The sequence below is a fragment of the Hordeum vulgare genome, chromosome 4H (assembly GCF_904849725.1).
Source record: "Hordeum vulgare subsp. vulgare chromosome 4H, MorexV3_pseudomolecules_assembly, whole genome shotgun sequence".
Taxonomy (NCBI): Eukaryota; Viridiplantae; Streptophyta; class Magnoliopsida; order Poales; family Poaceae; genus Hordeum; species Hordeum vulgare.
In genome coordinates, this window is record NC_058521.1 from 519,349,609 (window position 1) to 519,372,550 (window position 22,942).

Consider the following 22,942-nt stretch of genomic DNA (forward strand, 5'->3'; position numbering starts at 1 on the left):
TACAATGATCATCGCATCTTCGCTTTGGTCCATATGATGTAATTCCTTTTGTGCGGTGCGTTTGTTGGAATCCGACGAATTGTGGGTTTATGTTCAGATTATTCACGATAAATACTTGAGTCACCCTGAATACTTAGATGATTCTTATGTGCATGTTTATGATAGCTTGGTAATTCTTACCGATCTATTGATATAGTTTGGACAACTAGATCGATATTTCTTCGATGAGAGAGGTGCATTGTGGTAGGCTCAACCTGCCAAATTTCTATATCCCAGTGATAGAAGGGGATAAGATGCATCTTTGTTTTTCTACTACTAAGGATAAAACAATGGGGGTTTATCCATATTGCTTGAGTTTACTTTGTATAGATCATGTCATCGTTCTCCATGCATTACTCTATTTTACTTAATACTCTTGATGCATGTTGGATAGCGGTCGAAGAGTGGAGTAATGGTAATAATTGCACGTAGGAGTCAACTTATTTTTTTATGCAAGTGATGCCTATATACACATGATCATTGCTGTGAATATCGCATAACTATACGCTTGTCTGTCAATTGCCCAACTGTAATTTGTTTACCTACCGTATGATATTTTTCATGAGAGATGCCATTAAGGAAAGCTATGGCCCCCGGGTCTATTCACAACATACTAATAAAAAAATTATTACCTTGCTATTATTTACTTGTTTTTATTTTTATGTTGCTATCTACAATTATTTACAAGCCTCACTTTCTTGCATATAACAAGACAAGAGGATTGATAACCCTCTTGCCCGCGCGGGGTGCAAGTTGCTTGTTCTTTTGTGTGCAGCCGTTGAAGATGGTTGTGATTAACATTACTATTGGTTCGATAAACCTTGGTTTCATAACTTAGGGAAATACTTACCCACTTTATGTTGCAATAACCCGTTCCTCTTCACAGAAAACCCAACACATATCACGAGTATCAGGAACTATTTCTGGCGCCGTTGCTAGGGAATATCATCACCAACTACCAAGTAACTTCGCACAAAATTCCTTCACGTGTTCCTCTTTTTATTTGCTGGTATATTTAGTTTGTGTGATAAAATAATAAAAATATTTACCTTTTCTTATCACTTGTTTCCATCTTTGCTCTCTAGTTTACTTGCCTAGCTATGATATCTTTATCTTTGTCGCACCAAAGCAAACTATAAAATGCAAAAATAAAAATAAATGGATCCTCTTCCACTAGCTAATATTTTCAAAAGACTTGGTTATGTTGAAACAATTGCTGGTGGGAGTGCACTAGAATGTTTTTATGAGGTTTTGCTTGGAAATCATGAATCTACAAATTGTGAAATTTACAAAGTGATTCATGATAATTCCTTAAATGTAAAGCATTATTCCTATATTGTTGAGTTTGAATATGATCATACAAATAATAATTACAAGAGAGGCACATATGGTTATAGAAATTTTCATGATACTCACTTACCTCTCTTGATATTCAAATTGTTAATGCTTGATTCTTCCTACTTGCTTATGCTAGATACTCCTTTCCTTGATAAATTGTTTGCCTATCAAATTTCTATGAATAGGAAGTATGTTAGACTTAAATGTTCTTGTCACATGTTTTTTTATGCTCTCTTTGTGATTCAATTATTGTTTTTATGTGAGCATCATTGAAATTTCAAGCCTATCTTAATTTCTATAAAGAAAGAGCTTGTTGGGAGACAACCCAATAATTATCATTTATTTATATTAATGTGTGATAACATGATTATTGGACCTGTAATGATTGTGTTTTTATATTTTAATTAGTGTTTGCGCCAAGTAAAGCCTTTGGGATGATTTACATGATGAGTAGAATTGATACGTGGAAAAACAGAAACTTTGATGTCCAGTATAGAATTTCTCTGATTTACTGGAATGTCTCTTTAAGCGGATTTTTTACACATTATTTCTATACATATTCCTCAGGTCTTACTAATTATTTAGAATTTTCGGAGTTACAAAAGTATAGGTTCATTACACATTACTAAGGACTGTTTTGTTTTAGTCAGATTCTTATTTTGCATGTGTACTTTGCTTGTTTTGATGATGCGATGTATTGTATCGGATAGGTATTAGCCATGGATGAGTTAATATATAGTACCCTATGCTAAAACAAAATAAGAATCAATTTGTAACAGCACCTGAAAGTATTTGATATGTCGCTTATACTAACAGATCTCATGAAGTTTTGTTGAGTTTTATGTTATTGAAGTTTTCAAGTTTTGGGTATTGTCCCGATGGACAAAGGATTGAGGAGCAGAAAAATCCTAAGCTTGGGGATGCCCAACGCACCCGAAGGTAATATTCCAGAAGACCCAAGCGTCTACGGTTGGGGATGCCCCGGAAGGCATCCCCTCTTTTCATCTCAATCCATCGGTATGTTACTTGGAGCTATATTTTTATTCATCACATGATATGAGTTTTGCTTGGAGTGTCCTTTCTTTTGTTTTCTTTTACTTTCAGTTTGCCACTCTCATTATTTTCTGGACATACCTATTTAAGAGATATACAACATCATCACAATTTCTTAGAATACTCTATGTTCTTCACTTATATCTTTTGAGCTTAGCAGTTGCTCTAGTACTTCACTTATATCTTTTGAGCATGGTGGCGTGTAGATTTTATAGAAATATTATGCTCTCATTATTCACTTATATTTGTTTAATATTTGGAAAAATAGTGATGGTAATTTGCACGGGTCATAAGACTAGATAAAGAATAAGGAGTATCCAATGAGTTATGATAAAAACCATCATGTAGCACATACAGAGAAATTGTGGGTTAATGATATTGATGTCGTGATATGAAAAGATGTGAGTGCATTATTATTAATTCAGATAGGTGTAGATATTAATAGATGTTAACCTTCTTGTTCATCTAAAAATGGAAAATGCATGGTGATGATGTATGAGCATTTCTATTCCTCGTTGAAATCCTTGTGTTGTTATGAGTCAAAGTTGCGCGATGGCTAATTCCTACCAACCTTCTCCCTCGGGGCATGCGAGTAGTACTTTGATTTGTGATAAAACTAATAAAACATTGCAATAAGTATATGAGTTCTTCATGAGTAATGTGATACCATGGACATACACACTGTCATCTCCTCATATTTTCTAGCCTCTTCGGTACCATGCATCGCCCGTTCTCACCTTGAGGATCGGTGCAACATTCGTCGGTGCATCCAAACCATGTGACATGACATGCTCTGTTGCACATAAACCTTTTTATATCCTCCTCAAAATATCCAACATATTGATAAGTCTCAATGTATCTACAATTTTTGATTGTTCCATGCTATTATACTATCAGTCTTGGATGTTTTATGATCATTTTATAGCAACTTCATATCATTTTTTGGACTAACCTCTTGACATAGTGCCTAGTGCTAGTTGTTGTTTTTTGCTGTTTTTTCCTTCTCAGAAAATCCATATCATATGAGATTTAAATTCCACGACACTTTAAGGAGATTTTTTTGGACCAGAAGGAAACTTGGGAGCCAAGAATGAGCAGCAAACAAGGCCCATGGGGGCGCTATGCACCATGGCGCGCCAGAGGCCCCTAGCGCAACCTGGTGTCAAGTGGGGCCATCGGGCGCCTCCTCCACCTCCTCTGAGCTCTATAATACCCTAATATTCAGAAAACCATAGGGGAGTCGACGAAAAATCGTTTGATCCGCCGCAAAGTTCCAGAGCCACGAAATCCAATCTAGAGCCCGTTCCGGAGAGGAGCACGATCACGGAGGGGTTCACCGTCCTCCGTGGTGCTCCTCCGATGATGCATGAGTAGTTCATATTAGATCAACTGGTCCGTGTGCAGTATCTAGATGGCTTTCTCTCTTGTTTTGTTTCTCAATACAATGATCTCTTGGAGATCCATATGACGTAACTCTTCCTTTTGCAGTATGTTTGTTGGCATCGATGAATTGTGAGTTTATGATCACAGCTATGAAAACATATTCATGCTTGGTTGTTATAGCCTCGTATTTTTTCTCTGATATTTGGTTTTTGTCTAGCCAATTTGATCTTTTATCTTGCAATGGCAAGAGGTGCTTTGTGATGGGTTCGATCTTGCGATGCTCAATCTCAGTGATAGAAAGAGACATGGCACACATGTATCGTTGCTATCAAGGATAAAACTATGGGGTCTATTCCTACTTGAATATATCTTTTCTACGTCATGTCATCGTTCTTAAGGCATTACTTCATTTCTTCATGAACTCAATACACTGGATGCATGCTGGATAGCGGTTGATGTTGGGAGTAATAGAAGTAGATGTAGGCAGAAGTTGGCCTACTTGTCTTGGATGTAATGCATATATACATGATCATTGTCTTGAATATCGTCATAATTATTTGCTCTTCTATCAATTGCCCAACGGTAATTTTTCTACCCACCGTATGTTATTTTTTCGAGAGAAGCCACTAGTGAAACCTATGGCCCGTGGGTCTACTTCACATCATCTATTTGCAATCCCTACTTTGTTATCCGTGTTTCTATTTCATTTACTATTTTCAGATCTATATTATCAAACAACCCAAAAATACCTTGCTGCATTTTGTTCCCTCCGTCCCAAAATTTTTGTCTTAGGTTTATTTGGAAATGAATGCATCTAAATACTAAAACGTGACTATATACATTCATATCTAGACAAATCGAAGACAAGAATTATGGGACGGAGGGAGTATTTGCTATCACTCTTATTTGCATCTATCAATCTATCCTTACTTTACCCATGAGGGATTGCTAACCCATCCTTGCGTTGGGTTGCGAGGATTTGCTATTTGTGTGGAGGTGTTGCTTACATAGTCTCGTGGATCTTCTACTGGATTGATACCTTGGTTTCATAACTGAGAGAAATACTTTTCATCGTCGTGCTACATCACCCTTTAAGCTTGGAGGGAAACCAGCGCATCAGCGAGGAGTAGCAAGATTTCTCGCGCCATTGTCGGGGAAGATCAAGTCAAGATCTATCAGGTTCCTACACACAACTCTCATCTCCTTGCAATTACATTATTTGCCATTTGCCTCTCATTTTCCTCTCCCCACTTCAAAAAAAAATCCTTTTTATTTGCCCTCTTTTCGTTTGTCGTTTTCTTGCCGGATCTCTTGTTTGCTTGTTTTCTTGCTTGCATAGTCACGATGACTCAAGAAAACACTAAGTTGTGTGATTTTTCCAATGCCAACAACAATGATTTTATTAGCACTCACATTGCTCCTCCCGCCACTGGTGTGGATTCTTATAATATTAATGCCGCTTTGTTGAATCTTTTTATGAAAGACCAATTTTATGGTACTCCTAATGAGGATGTCGTGTCCCATCTAAATACTTTCGTAGAATTGTGTGATATGCAATAGAAGAAAGATGTGGACAATGATAGTGTGAAGTTGAAATTATTTTTGTTCTCTTTGCGTGATCGTGCTAAAATTTATTTTTCATCTTTGCCATCAAATAGTATCAATTCTTGGAACAAGTGCAAAGATGCTTTTATCACAAAGTATTTTCCTCTCACAAAAATTATTTCTCTTAGATACCAGATTATGAATTTTAAACAACTTGAGCATCAGCATGTTACCAAATCTTGGGAAAGGATGAAATTGATCATAAGAAATTTCCAAACGCATGGTTTGAATTTGTGGATGATCATATAATTTTTTTATGCGATATTGAATTTTGTTTCTAGAAATCTTTTAGATTTCACTACGGGTGGCACTTTCATGGAAATTACTTTGGGTGATGCTACTAAGTTTCTTGATAATATTATGGATAATTATTCATAATGGCATACTGAAAGAGCTCCTAGTAGTAAAAAAATTAATTCCATTGAAGAAATTGATGCTTTGAGTGATAAAGTTGATGCCCTTATGAAATTGGTTTCTAGTAACATGCTCCTATTGATCCTAATGGTGTGACTTTGTCTACTTTGATTGAGAAAAATAATGATCCCATAGATGTGAATTTGTCTCACGAAACAACTTTAACAATAATGCTTATAGGAACAATTTTAATCATAGGCCGTATCCTCGAAGTTCTTAAAGCAATTATGGCAATTCCTATGGTGATACTCATAATAATAATGCTAGGATACCCTCTGATCTTTAGAGTAACGTTAAGGAATTTACCAATGCACAAAAGTCTTTCAATATTACGATAGAAGAAAACTTTAATAAGATTGATGATATGTCTAGAAGCATTGATAGAATTCACATGACGTAGAAAATCTCAAGAATAAAACAAATCTAAGGTTAATATTAATGAATCGTTTAAAGTTGTATATGTTTCCATAGATGAAAGTAAGAAAAGAATTGTTATGCTTAGAGCTAAAAGAGAATTTCTAGAAATAGTGTTTCCCGATTGCTTTCATAAAAATGATGAAGAGATTAAAATGATTGGTGTTTCTTCCATTGATTCCCTATTTAGTAATGTTAATATTAATGATTAGGGAACTGAAGAATAGTCAAATTTAGCTAGAGGGCGTTCCCATGGTTTGGAGGGTGAAAATCTCATTGAAAAAATGATAAAAGTGGGATTGAAGAGATCAAAACTTTAGCTAGTGATGCACCCACTATTTTGGATTACGAAAACTTTAATTTTGATAGATGCTCTTTGATTGAGTGTATTTCTATGTTGCAATCTATGATAAATTCACCCAATTCCTATGAATAAAATAAAGCTTTTACTAAACATATTTCAAATGCGGTAATAAAAACTTTGGAAGAAAAGTTAGAGCTAGAGATTTCAATTCCTAGAAAATTAGATGATGAATGGGAACCTACCATTAAGATAAAGATTAAGAATTTTGAGTGCTATGCTTTATGTAATTTGGATGCTAGTGTTTCCACAATTCCAAAATCTCTTTGGTATGCCCTTGGTCTTACCAATATTGAAGAATGTTCTCTCAATTTCCTCTTGGCGGATTCTACTATTTAAAGGCCTATGTGAAGAATAAATGATGTTCTTATTCTTGAAAATAGGAATTATGTGCCCATAGATTTTATTTTTCTTGATATTAATTGCAATCCGTCTTGTCCAATAATTCTTGGTAGACCATTCTTGCGAAATATAGGCGCCGTGATTGATATGAAAGAAGGAATTATTTAAATTCAGTCTCCACTAAGAAAAGGCATTGAACACTTCCCTCGAACTAGGATTATATTACCATATGAATCAATCATGAGGGCAACCTATGGATCAATCACTAAGGATGACATCACTAAAAATCTATGATATATGCCTAGCTAGGGGCGTAAAACGATAGCGCATGTTGAGGCAATCCAATGAATAAAATTTCTTTTAACTTTTGCTTTCTGTTCTTGAGTGTTTTCGTCGGATCGATAGAAGAGGTGTCTAGAGGGGGATGAATAGACTACTTGCATAAATTAAAATCCTATCCTTTTCCCAATTTTAGTGGTTGGTAGATTTTAGCGATTCTAACAAGTCTAGTGCACCCTACACATGCTAGTCAACAAATATGGCAGCGGAAAGTAAAGACTTTGCACATGTACTAAGGAGTAGAGTTTAAGAAGATCAAACGCAAAGAAGTTCACACGACGATTTTTCGCATGGTTCCGATAGGTGGTGCTATTGTACATCCATGTTAGTGGAGACTTCGACCCACGGAGGGTAACGGCTCCGAGAGTCCACGGAGGGCTCCACCCATAAGGGGTCCACAAAGAAGTGGCCTTGTATATTCCACCATGGTTTCCGTCCACACAGGACAAGACTCACTCACGTTAGATATTCACAAAGTAGGCGATTTCCTTGCCCTTATAAACTTCTTGGTTCAACTCCACAACACGAAGTAGTAGGCTCCCAAGCGACACATAACCAATCTAGGAGGCACCACCCTCCAAAAGGTAATAGATGTGGTAGAATGATGAACTCCTTGCTATTGTGCTTCAAAAGATAGCCTCCTCACCACTGAAACACTCTCTCACAGATTAGGCATGGGTAGGAGAGATTGATTTTGTGGAAAGCAACTTGGGGAGGCTAGAGATCAAATTTCCAAAGGTTGGATTTGAATCTCTTGATTTCAACACATGAGTGGGTGGCTCTCTCACACAAATATGGAACTGGCAAGTGTAAGTGTGTTCTAAGTGCTTCATCTATGAATGAGAGGAGGTGGAGGGGTAAATATAGCCATCCCCCAAAATGAAACCGTTACAACATTATTGCCCAACTCCATGACACCGAAATGAATCTCGGTGGTACCGAGTTGCACTAAATATGGCAACTTTTGAATTCTTGGTGACACCGATATATAAATCTGTGTGGTACCAATATGGGTGTCCTAGGCAGTTTCCAAATATCGGTGAGACCGATTCTCAAAACTCAGTGGTACTAATTCTTGAAAATGGCTAACCAGAGAGTTGGTCCAAAACTGGGTGAGACCAATTCTCAAACTCGGTGGTGTTGATTCTTGAAAATGGCTAACCCGAAAGATGGTCCAAATCTCGCTGAGACCAATTCTCAAACTCGATGGTACCGATTCTTAAAAATGGCTAACCAGAAAGTTGGTCACTGATTTCGGTTGCACCGAATGGAATGTTGGTGGTACCGAGAGATTAGGGTTTGGCAAAGCATCTGTCTCGTGGAAAATCGGCAGGGCCAAGTGGAAAATATTGGTGGCACCGATTTTTCTGGTATAGCTTGGAACAAAGATATTTTGTGGTAGAATGGCTGAGTATATTTGGTGGCTATCTCTAAGCACTTGAGCAACCAATTCATCATAATACTTCATCCCCTTTTAATAGCATTAGCTTCCCGATGGAATCTAAACTGATTTCTCACAAATGTAAAATGTAGAGTCTTCTTGCTTGAAGCTTGATCCAATCCTATTCCTTTCCTTCATCAAGGGCCTTCTCCTCACAATCCTTTGGCCAATGCGTTATGTGGATTATACCTGAAATATACTATGATTTCATGAATTATCAAGACCACCAAGCTAGGGAGCACATGTGCTTTCAATCTCCCCCTTTTTAGTAATTGATGACAACATACAATCAAAGCTTCAAAAAAACATAGACATTAGAATATGACAGCTTTGAAGGAAACAAGACTAGTACAAGCTCCCCCTAAATGTGTGTAATCCATTTTTAAAGGATAATTGCTTTGGAATGCATGGGAATACACATGGCACAAGGATAAGATGAGTCATATAGATCTTGGCTATATGCATCAAACATATGTGAATGAAGAACTTCCATGCTCAAGACTCACTCTTGCAAACAGTATGTGCAAGAGACAAGAGATGATCCTGAACAAGGATATGATGCACATAATTACCTTGAGGTTATTGAGCGTCTTAGCACTAGGAGTACACTTGGGAAACAAATTTTAGATAACAAAAGAGCACTCTATTGTAAAGATGCCAAAGAGCTTCAAAGGTACCAAGAGATGGAGAACATATTAGAAATCTGATTTGATGATAAATATGTCTCCATGAGAATTTGGAACTTCCGCCCCTAAGGATGACCATGTAAGGATTTCCTCTCCCCCTGAATCATAGCATGTGGATATTAGGAGTAGGTAGGGAAGACAAGTTCAATCCAATGATAGCAGTCAAACAATCATATCTCTCTCCGCCTTAATGGTGTTACTCCCCCTAAGGATGTAAGGTTCGATGTATCTCCCCTTAGGTAGACCTTCCTTTAGGAACATATATCCCCCTTTGGCTCGATCTTATTAGAACCTTTGATATTTCTCCCCCTTTGGCAATAATTTCCAAAAAGTTCAGGGGGTAAGGGCTCATTGAGAGAATGGGATCATGTATTCTTCTCTCTTTGATAAAGATTCCCTTGCATTTGTCTTTTCTCCCCCTTAAGAATTGATAAGAGTTCCTTGACCTATCTCCCCCTGTGTTAGAGATCTTGGATGTTTCTCCCTCTTATATTGTGGGATCACTGAGGGTTTCTCCCCCTAGAGAAGTTTTCTCCCCCTCGAAAATAATGGGAAGCAATATTATATCCTCCTTTGGAAAAAAATGAAAGTGTTGAATAAGAGTTTAGGAGCTAAGAAAACTTGTAATCATTGACAATCTTTCTCCCCCTAAGGAAAAAGTTCAGAATATCTGAAAATCATAGGTACTGACATATTTTGGAGTCACCGAGACATTGTAATTCGTTAGAACCGAGAATAATAGTAGGCCACTAGAAGAAATCGGTTAGACCTAGTTTCCCAGATTGGTGAAACCGAGTTGCAATGAATATCAACTCCTTCACTTAAAATAGACAGAAAATATCCACAAACTTTGAAAAAGGAAATATCCAAAGATTAACAGGAAAAATAGAAAACATTTTTTATAAATATATACATACATATAGATGATCGTTGAATGGTTCTTGGAAAGCATGCAATGAAAATGTGAACCATACAAGAATCTCCATCTAGATGTAGGGCAGTGAGTAGGTCACCTATATTAGAGTATATTGACTTGAGGAGTCAAGCAATAATGCTTGATCATTGGTCATACTCATCGTTAAGCGCAAACTGGGGTTACCATTTTTCGAATAAGCTTTTTAATGTCTTCATATCAGTTTAGTTGCTTTACCTCATGACTTGGTGCAAAGCTTTATGAAGGATATGAGTACATACCTTCAAATGATGTTGATGACGTGGCATGTAGGTGAACTTGTCGGGATGCTCAAAGTTGATGAAGATCATCTTGAGTTGGGAGCTATGCTTGTTGTTTTGGTTCATTTTTCACCTACCATGGTTAGTCATGCAAGGAAGAACATAATATATCAACATGACATGACTGCATTTCATCATCGTATAATTGTCAAGGATATCATTTCGTTGTCTTGTTCCTCCATCTCCAAAGAAGGGGTTGTTGATACATGGTTATGACAAGATTGGTTTTGATGTGAGTTGATGGCAATCTTGTGGAGTGTTGTGCTTCCAAGTACCTACAAAAAGGTTAGATGCAATACAAGGGAGCATAGTTTTCCAGGATATAAGTTAGCATCATATCAATAGCATCGTGGAATAGTTAATCAAGCTCATGCCCTTGCATGTATCCGAGTGAGTCTAGCTCAAGTTTGAAGAATCAATGATGTTCAACTCACTCCTCAAATGACAAAATATTTTATCATCAAGTGGTTTGGTAAATATATCAGCTAATTGTTTGTGAGTACGAACATGCTTGAGATCTATATCTCCTTTACCAATATGATCACGAATGAAATGATGATGCACTTGAATATGTTTTGTTCGATAATGTTGCACATGATTATAGACAATTTTAATAGTACTTTCATTGTCACACAATAAAGTAACATGTCTCACATGAATGCCATAATCCTTAAGAATTTGAGTCATCCATATTAATTGCGCACATCATGATCCGGCGGCAATGTTTTTCGTTTCGACAGTAGATAAAGATACCAAGTTTGGTTTCTTGGATGACCAATACACAAGAGATCTCCCAAGAAATTGAAATGTACCCGAGGTGGATTTTCTATCAACCTTGTCTCTAGCATAGTCCGAGCGGGAATAGCCAACAAGATTAAGAGAAGATGCCTTCAGATACCATATGCCAAAGTTTGATGTATGTATCATGTATCTCACAATTCTTTTCATAACCAATGGATGACACTCTTTGGGTGCTACTTGATAGCGGGCACACATGCAAACACCCAACATGATATGAGGACAGGAGGCACATAGATATAGCAATGAACCAATCATGGATCGATAAACCCTTTGATCCACCAGTTTGTCCTCCTTAGTGAGGTCAACATGTCCACTAGTAGGCATGGGAGTTCTCATACCTTTGCACTCTTGCATGCTGAACTTACTGATTAAGTCCTTGGTGTACTTTGTTTGAGAGATTAATGTACCTTCTCTCGATTGTTTGATTTGCAAACCAAGGAAGAATTTCAGCTCACACATCATAGACATCTCATACTTCTCTCACATCAACCTTCCAAATTTGTCAATAAAATGTGGGTTAGTAGAACCAAAGATAATATCATCCACATATATTTGGCACACAAATAGTTCACCATCAACTCTTTTAGTCAATAAGGTTGCGTCAATTTCACCAATCTCAAAACCCTGTTCAATGAGAAAATTCGTTAGGCATTTGTACCAAGCTTAAGGGGCTTGTTTAAGACCATATAAAGCTTTATGAAGTTTGTAAACAAGATTAGGTTTCTTGGGGTTCACAAAGCCGGGAGGTTGTTTGACATAAACCTCCTCCTCAATTTCACCATTTAGAAAAGCACTTTTGATATCAATTTGGTAAAGAGTAATGTCATGGTGATTCGCATAAGCGAGAAGAACGCGAATGCTTCAAGTATAACAATGGGGGCATAGGTCTCACCGTAGTCCATACCTTCAACTTGCTTGTATCCTTGGGCTACGAGACGTGCCTCGTTGCGTACAACTTGACCATCTTCATCTTCCTTGTTCCGAACATCCCATTTTGCACCAATGATGTTGTGCTCGTCCTCGGGCTTTTCAACAAGTGTCCACACTTGATTCCTCACAAAGTTGTGTAGCTCTTCGTGCATGGCATTCACCTGATCCGGGTTTTGAAGGGCTTCTTCTACCTTCATAGGGTCAATGCTAGAGATAAATGAATAATGCCCACAATATTTAGCTAAACGAGATTCAGAGCGAGTTATTCTCCCGGTTTGTATGTCACCAAAGATTTGATTCAGCAGATGATCTTTGTCCACTCTTTCTCGAACTCATGATAGCTTCTTCTTGTTGGATGGTGGATCTTGTTCATCATCATCATCTTGCTTGTCGCCGTTCATGGTGTCATATCCTTGAGGTGGTGGTGAGGAACGTTTAGGTGGATCATAAAGATGTACTTCTTCCTCTTCTTCATCATGTCGTGTACCGCTTGTGGATGCCTCCATGTTGTTTTGTGGTTCGCCTAGATGCAAAGTAAGATCTTCCACTTGAGTTGATGAAGTACTTTCATTCACCTCCATGGGACGAATCTTGTCGATAGGTAGATCCTGGATGGCTTCCAAAGGTTCCTTATCTCCTACATCATTTGGCAATTGTTCCACTTGCGAACCATTAGATTCATCAAACTTCACATCCACCATCTCTTCAAATTTTCTAGTGAAGTTGTTGTAGACACGGTAAGTGTGAGGGATTTATCCGTAACCGAGTAGGAAACCTTCATGAGATTTAGGAGAAAATTGAGCACGACGATGATTATCAAGCATGTAGCACTTTGAGGTGAATACTTGAAAGTATCCAACTTGGGTTTTGTTACCGGTGAGTAGCTCGTATGTCATTTTACCGAGAAGCTTGTGCAAGTAGAGTCGGTTTATGGCATGAAAAGTTGTTTTCACGGCTTCTGCACAAAAGTGTCTTGTCGTCTTGTATTCGTCAAGCATGATTCTGGCCATCTCTATGAGAGTTCGGGTCTTCCTCTCAACAACTCCATTTTGTTGAGGGGTGTACGTCGCCGGGAACTCATGTGCGATACCTTCTTCGTTAGGAAAACTATCCACATTTGTGTTCTTGAACTCCGTTTCTTTATCGCTCCGAACTTTCTTGATCTTCACTTCAAACTAATTTTGAGCTTTCCGATCGAAGTTCTTGAAGATCTTTTGTACCTACGACTTATCATCAAGAAAGAAAAACCACATAAATCTGGAAAAATCATCAACAAAGACTAAACCATAAGAATTTCCAGTGAGGCTCTTGTAAGCTTTGGCACCAAAGATATCCATGTGAAGCAGCTCGAGTGGCCTTCTTGTAGTCATGATGTTTTTCACAGGACGACTTCCACCGACTTGCTTTCCTACTTTAAAAAGTCTATCTTTGTCAAAGATAACATCTTTAACACCAAGAATATGATCACCTTTGATAAGCCTGTCAAGGTTACGCATACCAACATGTCCTAGCCTTCTATGCCATAACCAACCTTTAGACGATTTTTCAATAAGACGTGTAGGGGGTTTGGATTTTGTAGTGAAATTGACAATGTATAGATCATCTTTTAGAAAAACAATAAATACCATGTTATGGTTGTTGCTACGATACACTTGGCAGTCAACTTTCCTAAATAGAATATTGAAACCAAAGTCTACTAGTCTAGATACGGAAAGAAGATTGCATCCAAGGGATTCAGCAAGCATGACATTTTGAATGGAACTATCATGATATATGGCCACCATAACAAGACCAAGTACCTTACCCTTGGAGCTATCTCCAAGAGTGACATACCTTCGAGGTCCACGGTTTGGTGTGATCTAATGGAACATGTCTTTATCTCCGGCCATGTGATCAGTGCATCAACTATCAAGTATCCACTCTTTTCCTCCGACCATGTAGTCTCTAAGGTTTACCATAAGACTAAGGTTCCTCATGGTCTTCTCACTCGATGTCAAACTCCTCATATTCATTGTAGTAGCCATGCTCCACATTGTCATCGTCAGACGAAATATCCTCATCATAAGAAACACCAATTTCATCAGAATTTTGACTATCACAATGTGCATGTTTATGCACGTGAATGGCGTCAACAATGACATTGTTAATGGTAATGATATCTCCTTTAGCACGCATGGGGTCACGAAGCTCAAATAGGCATTTATCAAAATTAGGATCGGTTGGCTTTATTTTGTGAAAGTCAATGCATTTATGGAAAATAACATCAAGATTTTTTTGGGAATAGTCCGGATATCTTTTCTCTAAGTTTTTCCACAACTTATGAGTACACTCAAAATTTTGCATTTGATTAAGCACTTTTTTTGGCAGTCCTCTAATGATTAGATTTACAGTTTAAAGATTACCAACCATATAAACTTCTTCATCATGAGAAGGATGTAAGGGATCAATGGGAGGCTCATAGGGATATTCAGCAAACTTGGGCAAATGTAATTCATGAAATACGTCAAGCATTTCATCTTTCCATTGTCTGTAATACTTCCCATCAAGAATGGGCACTCTACAACTAATATTCCCCAAACTAGGCACATCCATCTTCCTTCAATGGTGTTTGAACCAAGGTTATGGAGACCTTGCTCTGATACCAATTGTCGGATCGATATAAGAGGTGTCTAGAGGGGGGTGAATTGAGTACTTGCATAACTTAAAACCCTAGCCTTTTCCCAATTTTAGTGGTTGCACATTTTAGCAGTTATAACACATCTAGTGCACCCTACACATGCTAGTCAACAAGTATGGCAACGGAAAGTAAAGACTTTGCACATGTAGTAAGGAGTAGAGTTTAAGAAGATCAAACGCAAAGAAGTTGACATGGCGACTTTTGGCATGGTTCCGATAGGTGGTGCTATCGTACATCCATATTAGTGGAGACTTCAAGCCACGGAGGGTAACGACGGCGAGAGTCCACAGAGGGATCCACCCACAAGGGGTCCACAAAGAAGCGTCCTTGTCTATTCCACCACGGCTTCCATCCACACAGGACTAGCCTCACTGACGATAGATCTTCATGAAGTAGGCGATCTCCTTGCCCTTACAAACTTCTTGGTTCAACTCCACAACATGAAGTAGGAGGCTCCCAAGTGACACCTAACCAATCTAGGATGCACCACCCTCCAAAAGGTATTAGATACGGTAGAACGATGAATTCCTTGCTCTTGTGCTTCAAAATATAGTCTCCTCAACACTCAATAACTCTCTCACAAATTTGGCATGGGTACGAGAGATTGATTTCATGGAAAGCAATTTGGGGAGGCTCAAGATCAAGTTTCAAATGGTTGGAACGGAATCTCTTGATCTCAACACATGACTAGGTGACTCTCTCTCTCTCAGAAAGATGGATCTAGAAAGTGTAAGTGTGTTCTGAGTGCTTCCTCTGCGAATGAGAGGAGGTGGAGGGGTATATATTGGCATCCCTAAAAATCCAACCATTACAACATTATTGCCCAACTCGGTGATACCGAAATGAATCTTAGTTGTACCGAGTTGCACTAAATGTGGTAACTTTTGAATTCTTGGTGAGATTGATATATAAATCTTAGTGGTACCGATATGGGTGTCCTAGACAGTTTCCAAATCTCGGTGAGACCGGTTCTCAAAACTCGATGGTACGAATTCTTGAAAACGGCTAACTAGAGAGTTGGTCCAGAACTCCGGGAGACCAATTCCGAAACTCGGTGGTACCGATTCTTGAAAATGGCTAACCCGAAAGTTGGTCCAAATCTCGGTGAGACCAATTCTCAAACTCGATGGTACCGATTCTTGAAAATGGCTAACTAGAAAGGTTGTCACTTGTATTGGTGGCACCGAATGGAATGTTGGTGGTACCGAGAGATTAGGGTTTGGCAAAGGATCTATCTCGTGGAAAATCGGCAGGGCCGAGTGGAAAATATTAGTGGAACTGATTTTGCTGGTATAGCTTGGGGCAAAGATATTTTGTGGGACAATGGCTGAGTATTTTTGGTGGCTTTCTCTAAGAACTTGAGCAACCAATTCATCATAATACTTCACTCCCTTTTAATAGTATTGGCTTTCCTATGGACTCAAAAGTGATTTCTAAAAAATGTAAAATATAGAGTCTTCTTTCTTGAAGCTTGAGCCAATCCTATTCCTTTCCTTCATCAAGGAGCTTCTCCTCACAATCCTTTGGCCAATGCTCTATGTGGACAATACCTGAAATATACTAGGTAAAAGTGTTAGTCCAAGAGACAATGTATATTGTCACGAATTATCAAAACCACAAAGGGAGCATATGTGCTTTCAGTTTGCACAATTATGCTACTATTATAATTGTGTTTTTTTATTTTTTATTTAGTGTTTGTGTCAGGTAAAACCTTTGGGATCATGTGCGGTGTTAGTTCCTTTAATCCTGTTGAAAGGAGGAAACTTTTGCGTCTAGTGGAAACAATTCTTAAAATCACAGAAATGTCAAAAGTGTCTGAATTTTTTACACAAGATTTATATACAAATTCCCTATGTTGTCCTAATGTTTCATAATTTTTGGAGTTACAGAAGTATAAGTAAAATTCGAATATTTAGAGACTATGTTCTTTGCGGTATGTGCTTGTTTTGATGATTCTATGGTTTGCATCGGGGGTTATAAGCCATGGTAAAATTAGAATACAGAAGGTATAATGCAAAAAAAAATTGGAATAGGTTTTCAATAGTACCTATAGTAAAGTTTGGTTTTCTTATACTAACGGTTCTCACGAAAACTTTGTTGAGTTTCATGTGATTGAAAATTTCAAGTGTTGAGTGAGATCACGATGGATGAAGGAATAAGGAGTGTTAAGTGACTAAGCTTGGGGATGCCCCGGAAGGCATCCCCTTTTTCTTCTAACAACCATACGTAAATTTACTTGGAGTTATATTTTTATTCGTCACATATCATGAGATTTGCTTGGAGCGTCTTGTATTATTTGTGTCTTGGCTTTCTTTGCTCGTTAGTTTGTCATAGTAAACCTTGCTAGAAAAACCCATTTTAGAGAGCGAAATTATGCTATGATTTGTTAGAATTTCTCTATATGCTTCACTTAAATTTGTGGGCCAAGGAATTGCTCAAGTACTTCACTTATATATTTTGAGCATGGTGGTGTTGTTATTTTGAGGAAATTTTCTCTCACGCTTCACTTAGATTATTTTGAGGGTTACTAAAATTTTGAAGAAATCCTCTCTTGTTTGACTTATATAATTTTGAGAGTTGAAAATTTTAAAGAAACTTGTGCTCTCGGTTTTCACTTATATTTGTTTGAGAGCTTGTTATTTGCAATGGCAATTTGCTTTATATGAATTTTAGTTCCGAAGTGATGAATGTCCAAGACAGATATAATAAAAACTTTCCTGAGGATCACTGGATATTAAGTGTGATTCTTTGCAATAGTTTTGTGGTATGAAGATAGTAATATGTGAGTTATGTTTATGAGTAATTATGCCCTAGTAGGAATATTGGTGTTTAGGTTTGTGATTCCCTATGCATGCACATGAAGTCAATAATTATGCTATGGAAGTACATCCTACTTGTGTTGCATTATTCGCTGTTAGTTATGTTTAATTTTTCACTTATGATTATTTCTGTTCCTTGGTTGGGCGCTTCTCAATCTATTTGCTAGCCTTCACTTGTACTAAGCGGGAATACTGCTTGTGTATCCAATTCCTACACCCAAAGTTGTGCCAAATAAGTCCACCATACCTACCTATATGCAGTATTTCAATGTTGTTCCAAGTAAATTTGCAAGTGTCAAATCTAATGTTCAAAATAAATATTTGTTTTGTGTGCGTGTGCCACTCATGAAGCGGTGAGGGGTGGCCCGTATCTTCCATGTTAAATAGGTTATTCTCAAGATGAGTGTTTATTCACTTAGCATTGCACGAGGGTATGGCGGTAATAGGGATGCCTAGTCCGAAAAAGAGAAAAAAAAATTATGTTGTCCAATAATTAATTCCATGGGAAGTGTTGGTATGACGGTACTCGTGGATACAACTAGTCGTGGAATGTGAAAGAATCGTGGAAAGGAATAAACTTTATTCTTAGTTTGGGAACCGCCTATAATTTGTTTAGAATGGAGGATATTGTAAACTCTTAGTTGTTCTTGTTGACAAGAAAAGCATGCCACCCTAATAAAATATCTCTAAGTTTTTCACTTTGAGCTATAGCACCACTACAAATCCCTGCTTCCTTCTACGAAGGGCCTATCTATTTACTTTAAGCAATTTTTATTTTTGAATTTGAGTCTCCATCTTGTCTTATAAAGCACCAATTAAGGAACACCATTATCATACTTGAGCATTGTATGCATGTAGTTAATATTCAAGTGTGTTACATGAATGGATCAATGATAGAGCATGATGGGCTAGGGATAATGTTCTTTAGCATTGATATTTTGAAGGGCTTGGTTGCTTGTTGATATGCCTGAGTATTGAAATTTTCATGCCAAACTTTGGACTATTGCTTTGTATCATCTATAAGTCCATATGTCCACGCTGAAAGAAAAAGAATATGATGAACATGTGAGGCAGCATTCCACATCGAAAATTTTGTTTTTATCATTTACCTACTCGAGGACGAGCACGAATTAAGCTTGGGGATGTTGATAGATCTCCAACGTATCTATAACTTTTGATTGTTCCATGGTGTTATATTATAATTCTTGGATATTTATGATCATTTTATAGCAACTTTATATCATTTTTTGGGACTAACCTATTTATGATCAAAATCCATATGAGATGAATTCCAAATGTAATGAAACTTTACGAGGATTTTTTTGGACCAGAAGGAAACTTGGGATCCAAGAACGAGCAGCAGATGAGGCCCTGGGCGGAACTAGACATCAGGGCGCGCTAGAGGCCCCTGACGTGTCCTCGTGTCTAGTGGGGCCCTCGGGGGCCTTCTCCACCTCGTGTGAGCTCTATAAATACCCCAATATTCAGAAAACCCTAAGGGAGTCGATGAAAAATTGTTTCAGTCGCCGCTAGTTCCAAAGCCACGAAATCCAATCTAGAGCTTGTTCAGGAGAGGAACCCGATCACACATGGGTTCACCATCCTCATTGGTGCTCCTCCGATGATGCGTGAGTAGTTCATATCAGACCTACGGGTCCATAGGTAGTATCTAGATGTATTTCTATCTCGTTTTGTTTCTCAATACAATGGTCTCTTGGAGATCCAGATGATGTAACTTTTTCTTTTGCGGTGTGTTTGTTGGGATCCGATGAATTGTGAGTTTATGATAAGATCTATGAAAACATATTCATGCTTGATTATTATAGCATCCTATTGCTTCTTTGATATTTGGTTTTTGTCTGACCAACTTGACCTTCTATCTTGCAATGTAAGAGGTGCTTTGCGATGGGTTCGATCTTGCAGTGCTCAATCTCATTGACAGAAAGAGACATGACACGCATATATCGTTGCTATCAAAGATAAAATGATGGGGTCTATTCCTACATGAATAGATCTTTTCTACATCATGTCATCGTTCTTAAGGCATTACTCCATTTCTCCATGAACTCAATACAATAGATGCATGCTGGATAGCAGTCGATGTGTAGAGTATTAGAAGTAGATGCAGGCAGAAGTCGGTCTACTTGACATGATGCCTATATACACGATTATTGTATTGAATATCGTCATAATTATTTTCTCTTCTATCAATTGCCCAACAGTAATTTGTCTACCGATCTTTTGCTATTTTCTCGAGAGAAGCCACTAGTGAAACCTACGGCCCCCGGGTCAACTTCACATCATCTATTTGCAATATATACTTTGCTATTTGTGTTTCTATTTTATTTACTCTTTTATTTTCAGATCTATATTATAAAAAACCAAAAACAATACCTTGCTCCATTCTATTTGCTATCACTCTTATTTGCATCTATCAACCTATCCTTATTTTACCCACGACGGACTGACAACCCCTCCACGCGTTGGGTTGCAAGGATTTGCTATTTGTGTGCAAGTGATGCTTACATATTCTTGTGGATCTTCCAACTGGATTGATACCTTGGTTTCATAACTGAGGGAAATACTTGTTGTCGCTGTGCTACATCATCCTTCAAGCTTGGAGGTAAACCAACACATCAGCGAGGAGTAGCACATACCTATCTATCATGGCAATTCCATATCCATTCCGAGATATATTGCCATACAAATGCCATCATCACTTCACATGACTAGTTCATTCATCATTATAATGCTTTGCATGATCATTTAGAGCTGACATAGTATTTGTGACAAAGCCACCGCTCATCATGTTTTTGATACATGTGATGCTAGATCTTTTCACATCCTCGTACACCACTAGAGGCATTCATTCAGAGTCATATCATCCTATCATTTTTCATGTTGAGTTGTAAGTAAATAAAAGTGTGATGATCATCATTATTAGAACAATGTACCTTTGAGGAAATAAAAATGGGGGAGGCCAAATGAGCCCACCATAATAAAAAATGAATGAGAGAAAAGGAGAGAAGGGACTTTGCTATTATCCTTTACCACACTTGTGCCTCAAAGTGGCACCTTGTTCTTCATATAGAGAGTCTCATGTTATATCATTCATATGCTAGTGGGAATCACTATTTTATCAACTTGGCTTGTATATTCTGATGACACGCGCCCTCAAATGCCCAAGGCCTTCATGAGCAAGCAAGTTGGATGCACACCCCACTTAACTTCAATGGAGCTATCATACACTTTATAGCTCTTGTGCATCATTTGCATCGCAATCCCTACTCCTCGCATCGATATCTATTGACACGCATCTCTATTGCTCGTTGGTACACCTAGTTGATGTGAGACTATCTTCTCCACTTTTACCCCTTTGAAACCTACCACCATATTCAATTCCACCTTTATGTTATGTCCAATGGTTCACGCCCATGTATTGTGTGAAGAACAAAAAGTTGATGCATATTTCAAAAGTACGATCCAATTCCCTGATGCTTGACATTTGTATTAATGTGGAGAAGATGGAGCCATGCCTTTCTAACATAATAGATATGGTTGGGGGGTAAAATAATCTTTGAGGATCGTATACTTTGAAAGATTAATGATTTGGTGCTTATACCTATAAGTATTTCAATGTCAATGCTTGTTAATTCATCGTTTCTCAATGAGCACACATGCATAAGGTTACATCATGGATAGCATGTCACATCAAAAATTCTGTTTTGATCATTTACCTACCCGAGGACGAGCAGTAATTAAGATTGGGGATGCTTGATACGTCTCCAACATATGTATAATTTTTAGTTGTTCCATGATCATATATTATCATTCTAGAATAATTTTGGGGTATTTATTTACCATTTTGTATTATTTTTTAGAACAAACCTATTGACCCGGTGCCCAGTGAGGGTTGTTGTTTTCTGCGTGTTTTCACTTTGTAGGTTTTCCATACGAAACGAGGTCCAATTGCCCTTAAAAAAATTGGTGATTTTTCTCGACCAAAAGAAGACCAACGAGCATCAGAAGAAGGTTGGAGGCCTCACGAGGGGGCCACAAGCCAACTGGGGGCGGCCTTGGGGGGTGCCCTGATGGCTTGTACCTCCCTCGTGGCCCTCCCAACTTTGTTCTTTGGCGTATAAATTCTCATCTACCCTAAAAACACCAGAGGGAGTCCCGAAACACTTTTTACGCTGTTGCAATTCATTGTTCTGACGGTAGGCCATCTAGAGCTTCGTTCCGGCACCCCGCCAGAGGGGGATAGATCACGGAGGGCCTGTTCATCAACCTTGCTTCCCTCACGATGATGTGTGAGTAGTTCACCACACACCTATGGGTCCATAGTTATTATCTAGATGGAAATATCTCTCTCTCTTTGATCTTCAATACAATGATCATCGCATCTTTGCTTTAATCCATATGATGTAATTCCTTTTGTAGGGTGTGTTTGCTGGAATCCGATGAATTGTGGGTTTATGTTCAAATTATTCATGATTTCTATTTGAGTCACCTTTAAGTACTTATATAATTCTTATGTGCATTATGATGATACCTTTGTAATTCTCTTCGATCCATTGAAATAATTTGGCCAACTAGATCGATATTTCTTCGGTGAGAGAGGTGCGTTGTGGTAGGTTCAACCTGCCGAATTTCTATATCCCAGTGATAGAAGGGGACAAGATGCATCTTTGTGTTGCTGCTACTAAGGATAAAACAATGGGGTTTATTCATATTGCTTGAGTTTACTTTGCCTACATCATGTCATCGTTCTACATGCATTACTTTGTTGTACTTACTACTCTAGATGCACGTTGGATAGCGGTCGATTAGTGGAGTAATAGTAATAGGTGTAGGCAGGAGTCGGCCTATTCTTTTATGGACGTGATACCTTTATACACATGATCATTGACGTAAATATCGCATAACTATCCGCTTTTCTGTCAATTGCCCAACAATAATTTGTTTACCCACCATATCCTATATTTCATGAGGGATGCCATTAGGAGAAGCTATGGCCCCCGAGGTCTATTCACAACATATTGATAAAACCTTTGTTACCTTGTTGTT